General features: G+C 42.5%; 1 protein-coding gene across 2 annotated transcripts in view; it reads left to right on the forward strand.

Annotated features, from left to right (window-relative positions):
- myo18b (myosin XVIIIB) overlaps positions 1 to 3159 on the forward strand; it is a 69003-nt gene extending 65844 nt beyond the window's left edge. For both annotated transcript variants that reach the window (XM_030723977.1, XM_030723976.1), the window contains one exon: positions 2995 to 3159. The gene's annotated coding sequence lies outside the window, so the exon portion shown is untranslated. The remainder of the gene's footprint in view (positions 1 to 2994) is intronic.
- The last annotated feature ends 7050 nt before the right edge of the window (positions 3160 to 10209 follow it).

Consider the following 10209-nt stretch of genomic DNA (forward strand, 5'->3'; position numbering starts at 1 on the left):
ATTTATTCACAGTCCAAAATAATCTTTTTAATCTCATTCTGTGACTTTGTGCAACCCTTCAGTTTATCTGTGCTCTGAAAGAAGCCATTAGAGCTGTTTTTACAATATGGCCACCTTTCAATAACCACACCTCAAGAACAAACTTTGTCTTGGATGGTTTTCACCAAACAGTCTCTCACATTATCAAATATTTACACTGAAAATGCTCTAAAAGGCACCGACAAAACAAACACTTCAGTGACTCCAGTTAGCAGAAATGAATCTTAGCAGATGGGTCTAAAGTACAGCTTCCTGTGACGACACACTAATGCTGCGTTTCCATTAGTACCTGCTCAACGTGGCTCGACTTGACTCGACACGGTTTGTAGGCATCTCCATTAGTACCAGGTACCGTATTTTTCGGACTATACGTCGCTCCGGAGTATAGGTCGCACCAGCCAAAAAATGCATAATAAAGAAGAAAAAACATATATAGGTCGCACTGGACTATAAGTCGCACTCTTTTGGGGGGGGGGGTTTGATAGAATCCGAGACTCAGAGCACAAATTCCATCTTGAACGGCAATTTAAAATAATAATGGATTAAAGAACAGGACGAACACGGTTACACCTACGTTATGCTAACGTAGCACATTCAGCTACATGACGCACAACGAACACGTGTTCGGTATTGTAACGTTGTAAACACACTTCCAAAGTCAGCGATATTCACAACAAAGGTCGTCTTTATTAACAGAAAAACGGCTGCTGTAGGCCACAGCCACGCCAACCACAACTACAACAGCGGAACAGCAACACACACACAGGCAAGCTCTCGGTCTTTTTCTCTCTCTCCATGCTGCCTTCACGAACCTCCCGAACAGTCCGAAATCCCACAACATCAACACGCTCTCTAACTAAGAGAATCGCTACAGTATGTTAACGTAACATTAAGTTATTCAGATAACCATAGCATAAAGAACATACTAACAAGTTAACCAAACCTTCAATCCATTGAAGTCTTCATCCTCGGTGTCACTTCTAAACAATTCCGTACACTCCGTAGACGAAGCGCCGCTTCCTCTTCTGTGTCGCGTTAGTCAGACTCGTCGTCAGCTGCAGTTCCAATTATTCCAGCCTTTCTGAATCCCAACAGGATGGTTTGGTTGTCACTGAAGCCCATGTTTTCTTGATCCATCCAATGACTTCCAGGAAAGTTGGGTGGCGCATTCTCCCAGTTGCCGTTAAGCTGTGCTCTCCATCCATCATCCACTGCGCCCACAGGTTACGCAAGACTGCCTTAAAGCTGCAGTTCACGGAGATGTCAAGTGGCTGGAGTATTTTGGTTCATGTGTTATAAATGTCACATATACGTCGCTCCGGAGTATAGGTCGCACCCCCAGCCAAACTATGAAAAAAAGTGCGACTTATACTCCGGAAAATACGGTACTTTTTTAGTACCCAGTCAGCCAGGGTTCCAAGCGATCCAAGAGGATCCAAAAATGAAGAACAGCATGCCACCGATTGGCTAGGGAGTGTCGTCACTAGCGGAGTCATGAGAGCGACTCCTTCACCAGAATCAACCGCACCATTTATAAAACCCGACAGCAAGAAAATGGAGGCACGCAAACCAACAACGTGGTCGAATGAGGAGGTGCAGACGTTTCTGTGGTTGGTGGGAGATGAGACGAGAAATGAGAAAGTTTATCATGAAGTCTCTGAGCTAACGGCTGCTCACGGGTACCATCGCACAACACAGCAGTGTAGGCAAAAGCAAACACACTTTGAGTCGCATACAAATTACGTCACGAGACTTCTGCGCACGTTGCTATATCGACTCCACCCACTCTGAGGTGGTCCTCAATCGTAATGGAAACAAAACACAAGTGCCACCATGGCAGCCATGCTAACATTTTCAGCCTTAACTAAATCCAAATAAATGCGTTGTCTAAAAACATCACCCCGTCTACTGTATGAAATGAAAAGGTCTTTAAACATGTTTGTTTGTTTGTTTGTTTGCTGAGAAACTGGGCATTTGAACTTTGCAGTGCATGCAGACTGGCTCACTTCCACACTGGCTTGGTTTTCAGCCCAGAGGTTGTCACTTGTCTGACAGACTAAACTAAGATGGTAAACATGGTAACCATTACACCTGCTACACACCTGCATGCCCATTATCATTATGAGCATGATAACTAAAGAACAACCTACAGCAGTGTGAAAGGTTCTCTAATAGGTCCATTTTTATAGCCGTCTGTGCAGCTCTGCTTGGCTTTAGTGAGCTTCCTCCTGAGTTTCAGCACACGGCTGCTGAGCAGAGCAGTGGGCAGCTGGTCAGAGTGATGCCTGTGAGCACAGAACAACAACAGAGTTAAAAGTGATTGAAGGTTTGACTTGGACTCATCATGTGGGCAAAAACATCCCATAATGAACGATGCTGCTCTTTAGCTGCAGGATGTATAAATAAGCAATTGCTTGACGAGTTCACTGTACAAACTTCAAACGTGATAAACATGTCATATTAAAGTGTCCAAAAATTTCTTATTGCAGCTCCAGCATTAAGAAGCCCCTGGCAGCGTCTGCAGCACTCGCACTTAATTGCTGTCTTGAGAAACATGCAAAATTTTACGAGTTTTCATAGAAGTGCCCCAAGGATAAAATATGCTCTTAACTTCCAAGGTCATTATCAGGAAACAGCCTCCATTATTTTAGATGTGATTTCATACTGGCACCACAGAGGAAAACCTGCCAGACATTGTCATTAATTTCATCTTATTGTTCTGAAAATTGTAAAACAGCAAGATCATTTTCTTCCAAATGAGAGCTCCCTGTGGGGAGTGGGTGTAGCATGACTCATAAATATCTGAGTTGAGTTGATAGTATTTTTAGTCCCAGTTCAACTTGTGATGGAGAATTTCTGAGGTGGTTGATAAATACAGTATATGTGGCTGCACATGACACCACTTCACATCATCGTTATGATTCTGACCTTTTCATTTTTTTTATCTCATGTCAGCCTCTGTCCACATCCAGCTTCAGAGACAGACTCCAGACTGCAGGAGGCTGAGGGAAATCTTCCAACATCGACACAGAAGCTTTTTGACTCTTCATATGAAATTAAAGCCACCAAAAATGCATTTATTCAATTCTCTGTGACTCAGTCAACTGTATTTTCGAATAAGCACTCTTTGTATATGAATAAAGAAAATGAAATGAACAGTTTGCTTTGTGAATTTAATGTTTGGTGCATTTCTCATTCACTGAGCTTTTAATATTAGATGTTACAGCTTTTTTAAAATCCTCATTTGTGTTTCTTAGACTTGATAACTGTCACAGACATCTTTCAGAAAGGGAGGATTTATGCTGTATTACTCTCACACCCGCACAAGTAATTCCACTGAGACGAGGACCAAAACAACAGGATCATCTTCCCACCACAAATAAAGTACTTTATTTGTGGTGGGAAGATGCTCCACCTTCTGACAGGCTCTGCCTGTTGAGCCCGTGCTCAGTACTGAGACTTTGTTCTGCTTCGTTGTCTGAAGGCAGAAGCTTTTCTTTGTAAAGTGCGGAGCTGTAGAGGAGTTTTAAGACGTTTCCTGTGATGCAGCTGTCATTCTGCTGATACAGCAGATTATGTGGTATTTTAAACAGATTATCTGTGAACAAATCCAGTGTCACTGTATTAGATTGCATAGCAGTGTTTCTCTGTTTCTCTTCCACAGTGTGTCTTTTTTTCTCTCCCCTCAGCCCCCCCCCAGCAGATGACCCCCCCTCCCTGAGCCTGGTTCTGCTGGAGGTTTCTTCCTGTTAAAAGGGAGTTTTTCCTTCCCACTGTCACCAAGTGCTGCTCACAGGGGGTCGTTTTGACTGCTGGGTTTTCTCTGTTATTGTAGGGTCTTTATCTACAGTATAAAGCACCCTGAGGCGACTGTTGTGATTTGGAGCTGTTTAAATACGAGACTGTTCCAAACATATGTGTCGCCTGCTCAAAGGCTTGATTTGGTGTTAGATGAATAAAATTGAATTGTTTCTTCTGAGTTGAGCAGGCAGGACCCTCTTCCTGGTTTTACTTTCTTACTCCCACCCCAGACACAACGAACCAATCAGAGGCTGTCATGCTGTTTGTAGTGGTACTGTTTAGTTTACACACACACACACACACACACACACACACACACACACACACACACACACACACACACACACACTCTCACACTCACACACACACACACACACACACACACAGAGAGAGTTCAGGTCAGATCATGAGTGGATCGATCACCTCCAGCGTGCGTGCTGAAGTATCCTTGAGCAAGATACTGAACCCTGAGGTGCCCCCAATGCATCCATTGTAGTGAGTGTGTGTGAATGTTAAGTTATGGATGAAAGCATGGTGTGTGTGTGTGTGAGAGACTTGTAGCTTTGAGTGCTCAGTTGAGAAAAAGGTGCTGTGTAAGTACCGGTCCATTCACATTTCAGGTGCTACTGAAACAAGGAGAAAAATGCTGTGACAGTACAAACCCGGCTGATTCGACTGGAACAAATTAAACACTTAGTTTTAGCTAAGCTAGGAGAGTAACTCCTGCTACTCTGGATACTCTGCAAAGCATTTCAAATCAGGCCCATCTGGACCATCTGTGATGTTAAAATGCTGTTTACATAGCAGGTCATGAACTATGATTAATTTGTGGAATCCAATATTATACTGTATATGACACTGGAGCCATTTCCTGGCTACTGAACACTTTGTCCAAAGTGAGCACAATAAAAACAGCTTACTTGCTTTTTTTTGTCCTGCTTTCATTAACCAAACCACAAAAGTGCATTACAGCCTGTAAGGAGGACAGAGAGCCGAGCCTGACCAGTCACTCGTGGTGCAGTGTTGCCATAGATGCAGGCTCATGACTGCAGCTTTATATACAACAATGTGATCTGTAAAATGACTGGTCACAGAGAAGGCCGCTGTAAGCTATCACAGCCACATCTGTTCACTGTCTTCCTGTCAGCTGTGATCACACGTACTCTGTATTAATGCAGATTAAGAGCAGAGGCTCTTATTTCACTGCATTACCATTTAAAATCAAAGTCCACAGGAAGGTGGAGGCAACGCCGAAGACATGTTGATTCATCAGAGTAGGAGAAGCACAGGTTCATGAGGAAGGGCTGCGCTCTACACTGGTGAGGCGCTGCTGTTTTTGTGCAGGCTCATTCAGTGTCACAGCTTCCTAGAATATCAATCCCACCTGAGACTCTCGACCCTGACTCAAACATCAAGCAGGCGGTTTAAGATATGGATGATATTCTAGATGGAGGGCTGAAATGTTGGAAAACGTATGTGCACATTTAACTGGCTCAGTATGGCCACTCTGGCAGACAGTCTAGTCTCTTCAGTCAGTTCCTCCACCCTCATTTTCCATCCAGTTTTGGGATTTAGAGTACGCTAAATGTTTAAAATGATGTGAAAGCCACGATGCACAAGCAGAATCAGTGACTTGTGTTAAAAAGTCATTAGAACTTGAATTTCTGGCTGAGGTCAGCCCAGTGCTTTACTGGGTCTGTATTTTTGTGCTCATCCTCATCTGTTGCTCTGCACGAGGCAAGTTCAGCTGGAGGTAACATTCACTGTAAGTCCAGTTAAATCCTGGTCTGATCAGATCTCTTCCTGCCGCTCTAAGCTTACTTTCTGTGGAATACACAGTACTTAATAGCTTAATGTCCCATCTTCTGTCAGCTTTAGTGCCATCATTCTAGACATCCCCCTCAAATACTGGAGTGTTTCTTTAATAAGAATATTAAACAAAAAAGCCAAAGAAAATTATGTATCTTCATGTTATCTTTATCATGGTAAATGGACTGGCTCTTATATAGTGCTTTTCTACTTGAACACTCAAAGTGCTTTATCCAACACGTCTTCATTCACACGAGGACTTTTCTTCTACATCACTCACACTCTGATGAGTGCATCAGGAGCACTTTGGGGTTCAGTGTCTTGCCCAAGGATACTTTGACAGGCAGACTGGAGCTAGTAGACCTGCTCCACTCATCATCGTTGCACAAAACAATCTTATCTTGTCTTTTTTTTTTTTTTTTTTTTAAGCCTGTCATGTCTGACGGGTTTTGCAAGCAGAATTGTGATGTGAATACACTGTTGTGCCAAACAGATTTGCTTTTTCAAGATGAGCTCTATATATTCTCTATAGGCTCCCCTTGTTAATGTTTGTCCTTTCATTTGTGTTATTTTTCATATCATACCTGTGCCAGAGTTGACAGGCTGAGGAAAAGAAGAAAGAAAAGAAAAAGAAAGAGAGAAGAAAAAAAGATTGAAAATGGGGAGAACATAGAAAAAGGGGACAGAGCACAAGTAAATGAACCAAAATGGTTCATCAAGTGCTGCACCTGTAAGAGAAGGAAAAACAACAACATACAAGCAAACAAACAATACTTGGAAAAATTAATTTATGTGGGAAAAACAAACAAAGCACAGTTACACAAACCAACAATTTTGTTGTGTTGTGATTGCGTGAGTGTTTGTGTCTATGTCATGAAATGTACTTACTAATGAGGGCGGAAAGCTGAAGCTCCGCCCATCAGAAGCCAGAGGCAGGTAGAGAAAGACCCGGGAAACCCGGACCACCCACAGGCCATCAAGAGCCACGAAGACCAGCAGCCACACACTCCAGCGACAGCTGCACACCCGACCCTTTGATATTGTATAAGTTGGAATTTGGGCCTTTTAGTCATTTTGAAGATATTTAAACATATTTCTGTCCAAAAGTTTTGATCCAGGTTGACAGAAAGATCACGCTCCCACTTTGCAATTGGGAGGGAAACTGAATCATCGGTTTTTAATAATAATTTATATAATTTTGATAACAATTTATGTGTACAGAGGTTTAGAAATTCTGTTACCCATGTAGGTATTTCTAGATTCAGTTGGCTGAGATTAAATCTTCCCTGCAGGATGGACTTCAGGTGCTGATATTCAAGAAATTTACTGTTGCTAATTCCAGATTTTGATATAAGTTCTTGGAATGTAATAAGGTTTCCATCTTAATTAATAATATGTTCTAAATTATTCATACCCTTATTACACATAACAGAAAATTCAGTACTTTCTTTTTCTGACATGTACAGTGGTTTGCAAAAGTATTCATACCCCTTGAACTTTTCCATATTTTGTCACATTACAACCATAAACATAAATATATTTCACGGGAATTTAATGTGAAAGACCAACACAAAGTGGTTACAATTGTGAAGTGGAAAGAAAATTATACATGATTCAAAACCTTTTTACAAATAAAAATCTGAAAAGTGCGGTGTGCAAAAGTATTCAGCCCCCCCAATTGCATTCAGAAGTTGCCTGATGACGAGTCCACCTCAAAAGAGTCCACCTGTGTGAAACCCTTTAATATTTGCATGTTTTTGGATTGCTGCTGCTAGTGCCTCAATGAAAATGACAAAAGTGAGGGACCCAAATGCAGATGCATGGAGGCAAGTGGATTTTAACTGAAAGTCAGCTGTTTGTTTAGGTGATGGCAAAGAGAAACTGAACACTATAAACTTACTGAAACCAAAAACTCGAAAAGCACACTAGGGTTAGAGAATACTGGGGCTGGGGAACACTAGGGCGAGGTTAACAGATGGTCTGACAAAATATAGAGAAGACGAATACACACACACACACACACACACACACACACACACACACACACACACACACACACACACACACACACACACACACACACACACACATACATACAGAAGGGCAATCAGGGAAGTAGAGACAGCTGGGGAGAATGAGTCACAGGTGAACAAAACACAACAGACAAGATAAAGTAAGCAAAACTAAAAGTAAAGCACAAAGAACATTAACTCTCAAAATAAAGCAGGAAGTGAGATAACTGGATGGGAAAAACCCAAATACATGAATGAACTTAATACAATAGGATGGGACAGAGAGGGGAAACTAAACTCAAGTCCGAAGAACTCAGTGAAAAACTAAGAAGGAGAAAAGTAGATTTACACAAGGGAAGATCATCAGTTCAAACATCCAGAGAGGCAGGGTACACCTTGGACTGCTCACAGGGCTAACACAGAGACATACAACCATTCACACCTACAGGCAATTTAGAATCACCAATTAACCTAACCCCAGTAACTGCATGTCTTTGGACTGTGGGAGGAAAATCAGAATACCCTGAGAGAACCCACGCTGACATGGGGGGAGGGCATGCAAACTCCAAACAGAAAGACCCAAGCCAGGTGGTGGATTTGAACCTAGGACGTACTTGCTGTGAGGCAACAGTGCTAACCACCGTGCCCCTGTGCTGTTCCGCCTCAGCTAAAGTGCAAGTCCTTCAGATGTGTCACCACTGCTGAGGTCTGGAACAAGACTCAAGCTGCCATCCTCAGATGAGACGAAATTGGTTAAGATGTTCAGGAACAATCCAGGAACTACCACGCCCCGAGTCTGCCATGAAATGGAAACTACTGGAACACCAGTGTCACTGTCCTAAAAAAATAATACAAAAAGTGGATTTCCATTAAATAACGTCAGTGGCAGTCTTCTAGTTTTTGCAATTCATGATAGGAACTATAAGATTTAGGAGTAGGACCAGAGGACTCAAACGGTTTTAAAAAACAATTTAATAAAACAGAACTGGGGTAAAATACACAGATTAAAAAAAATTAAAGGAAGACTTTTTAATCAGAGTTTTTATCTGATTTTTTTATCCCAGAAGTTCAGTTAAACTTCTGGGATATTGATGTGGTCAGTTAAACTGCAGAGGGGGTTGTTAATCAGTTGCAGCAGATTTGATGTTAATGAAATGAACAGGTGCACTAGAGGGACAACAATGAGACAAATCCCCAAAACAGGGACAGTTTTACGGGTGGAGGACACTCACATTTGATTCCTCCTCATCTTTTCTGTGTTTTTTTTTCTCACTAGTTCTGCATTTGGCTAGGGTCAGAGTCACTGCTGGTAGCATGAGGTCATACCTGGACCCTACAGAGGCTGCACAGGTAGTCCAATTCCTCCAGGATGGCACATCAATATGTGCCATTGCCAGAAGGTTTGCTGTGTCTCATGTCTCAAGATCATGGTAGAGATTCCAGGAGACAGACAGTTACCCTCTGAGAGCTGGACAGGGCCGTAGAAGGTCCTTAACCCATCAGCAGGACCGGTATCTGCTCCTCTGTGCAAGGAGGAACAGGATGAGCTCTGCCAGGTATCTGACTGAAATCCTTCGACCCATTGTCAGACCAGGTGCAGTGGACCCTGGGTTCCTCCTGTTGCACAACAAGGCCTGGCCTTGTGTGGTGAGAGTATGCAGGCAGTTAATGGGGGATGAAGGAATTGATACCACTGACCGGCCCCATGCTCACCTGACCTAAATCCAATAGAACACCTCTGGGACATGATGTTTTGGTCCATCTGATGCTGCGGTTGTACCTCAGACTGTCCAGAAGCTCAGTGATGCACTGATGCAAATCTGGGAGGAGATCCTCCAGGACATTGTTGTCTCATTAGGAGCCCCGACATTGTGTGATTTATGTGAAATGTCATTTAACAGTGTCTTATTGAAATATGAAAGGCCTTCCCTGAAAAAGACATGATCTGGATGGGAGCATATGTTGTTCCAAAACCTTCCAACATTGATGGTGCCTTTCCAGATGTGCAAGCTGCCAACTCCAGAAGCACTGATGCACCCCCCTAACATCAGACATGCAGGCTTTTGCTAAAAAGTTGATAACAAGCCAGATTCTCCCTCTCCTCTTAAACCAGAGGGCGCGGCATCCATGTTTTCCATGTTTTCGTCTGAGCACAGAACAGTTTTTCCATTTTGCATCAGTCTAGTTTAAACGAGCTTTGTCCTAGAGAAGACAGCTAAGTGGCAATAATAAGTGAATAAATGTTCTGCCCTTAATGAAGCATGCCTCAATACACTCTCCATAAAATACTTCCTTTCTTGACACACACTCCGAAGCCTCGGCACAGCAGTCCCATCTCTACTTAAAGCCATAAGAAAAGAAAGAAAGTGTCCACATGGAATAAAAAAAGGAGGAAAGCTAACAGGATAACACAAGACTGTAAATACCCAAGGAACAAAAGGAACAATAAGGGTAAAAGCAAGTCACCAAGGAGGGAAGAAGGAAGTAAAATGAACCAATAAACAAAATAAAACAGAAAATTGCTAAAAGATATCAAAAAAGGGGAAAG

The sequence above is a fragment of the Archocentrus centrarchus genome, unplaced genomic scaffold (genome assembly GCF_007364275.1).
Source record: "Archocentrus centrarchus isolate MPI-CPG fArcCen1 unplaced genomic scaffold, fArcCen1 scaffold_30_ctg1, whole genome shotgun sequence".
Lineage (NCBI taxonomy): Eukaryota > Metazoa > Chordata > Actinopteri > Cichliformes > Cichlidae > Archocentrus > Archocentrus centrarchus.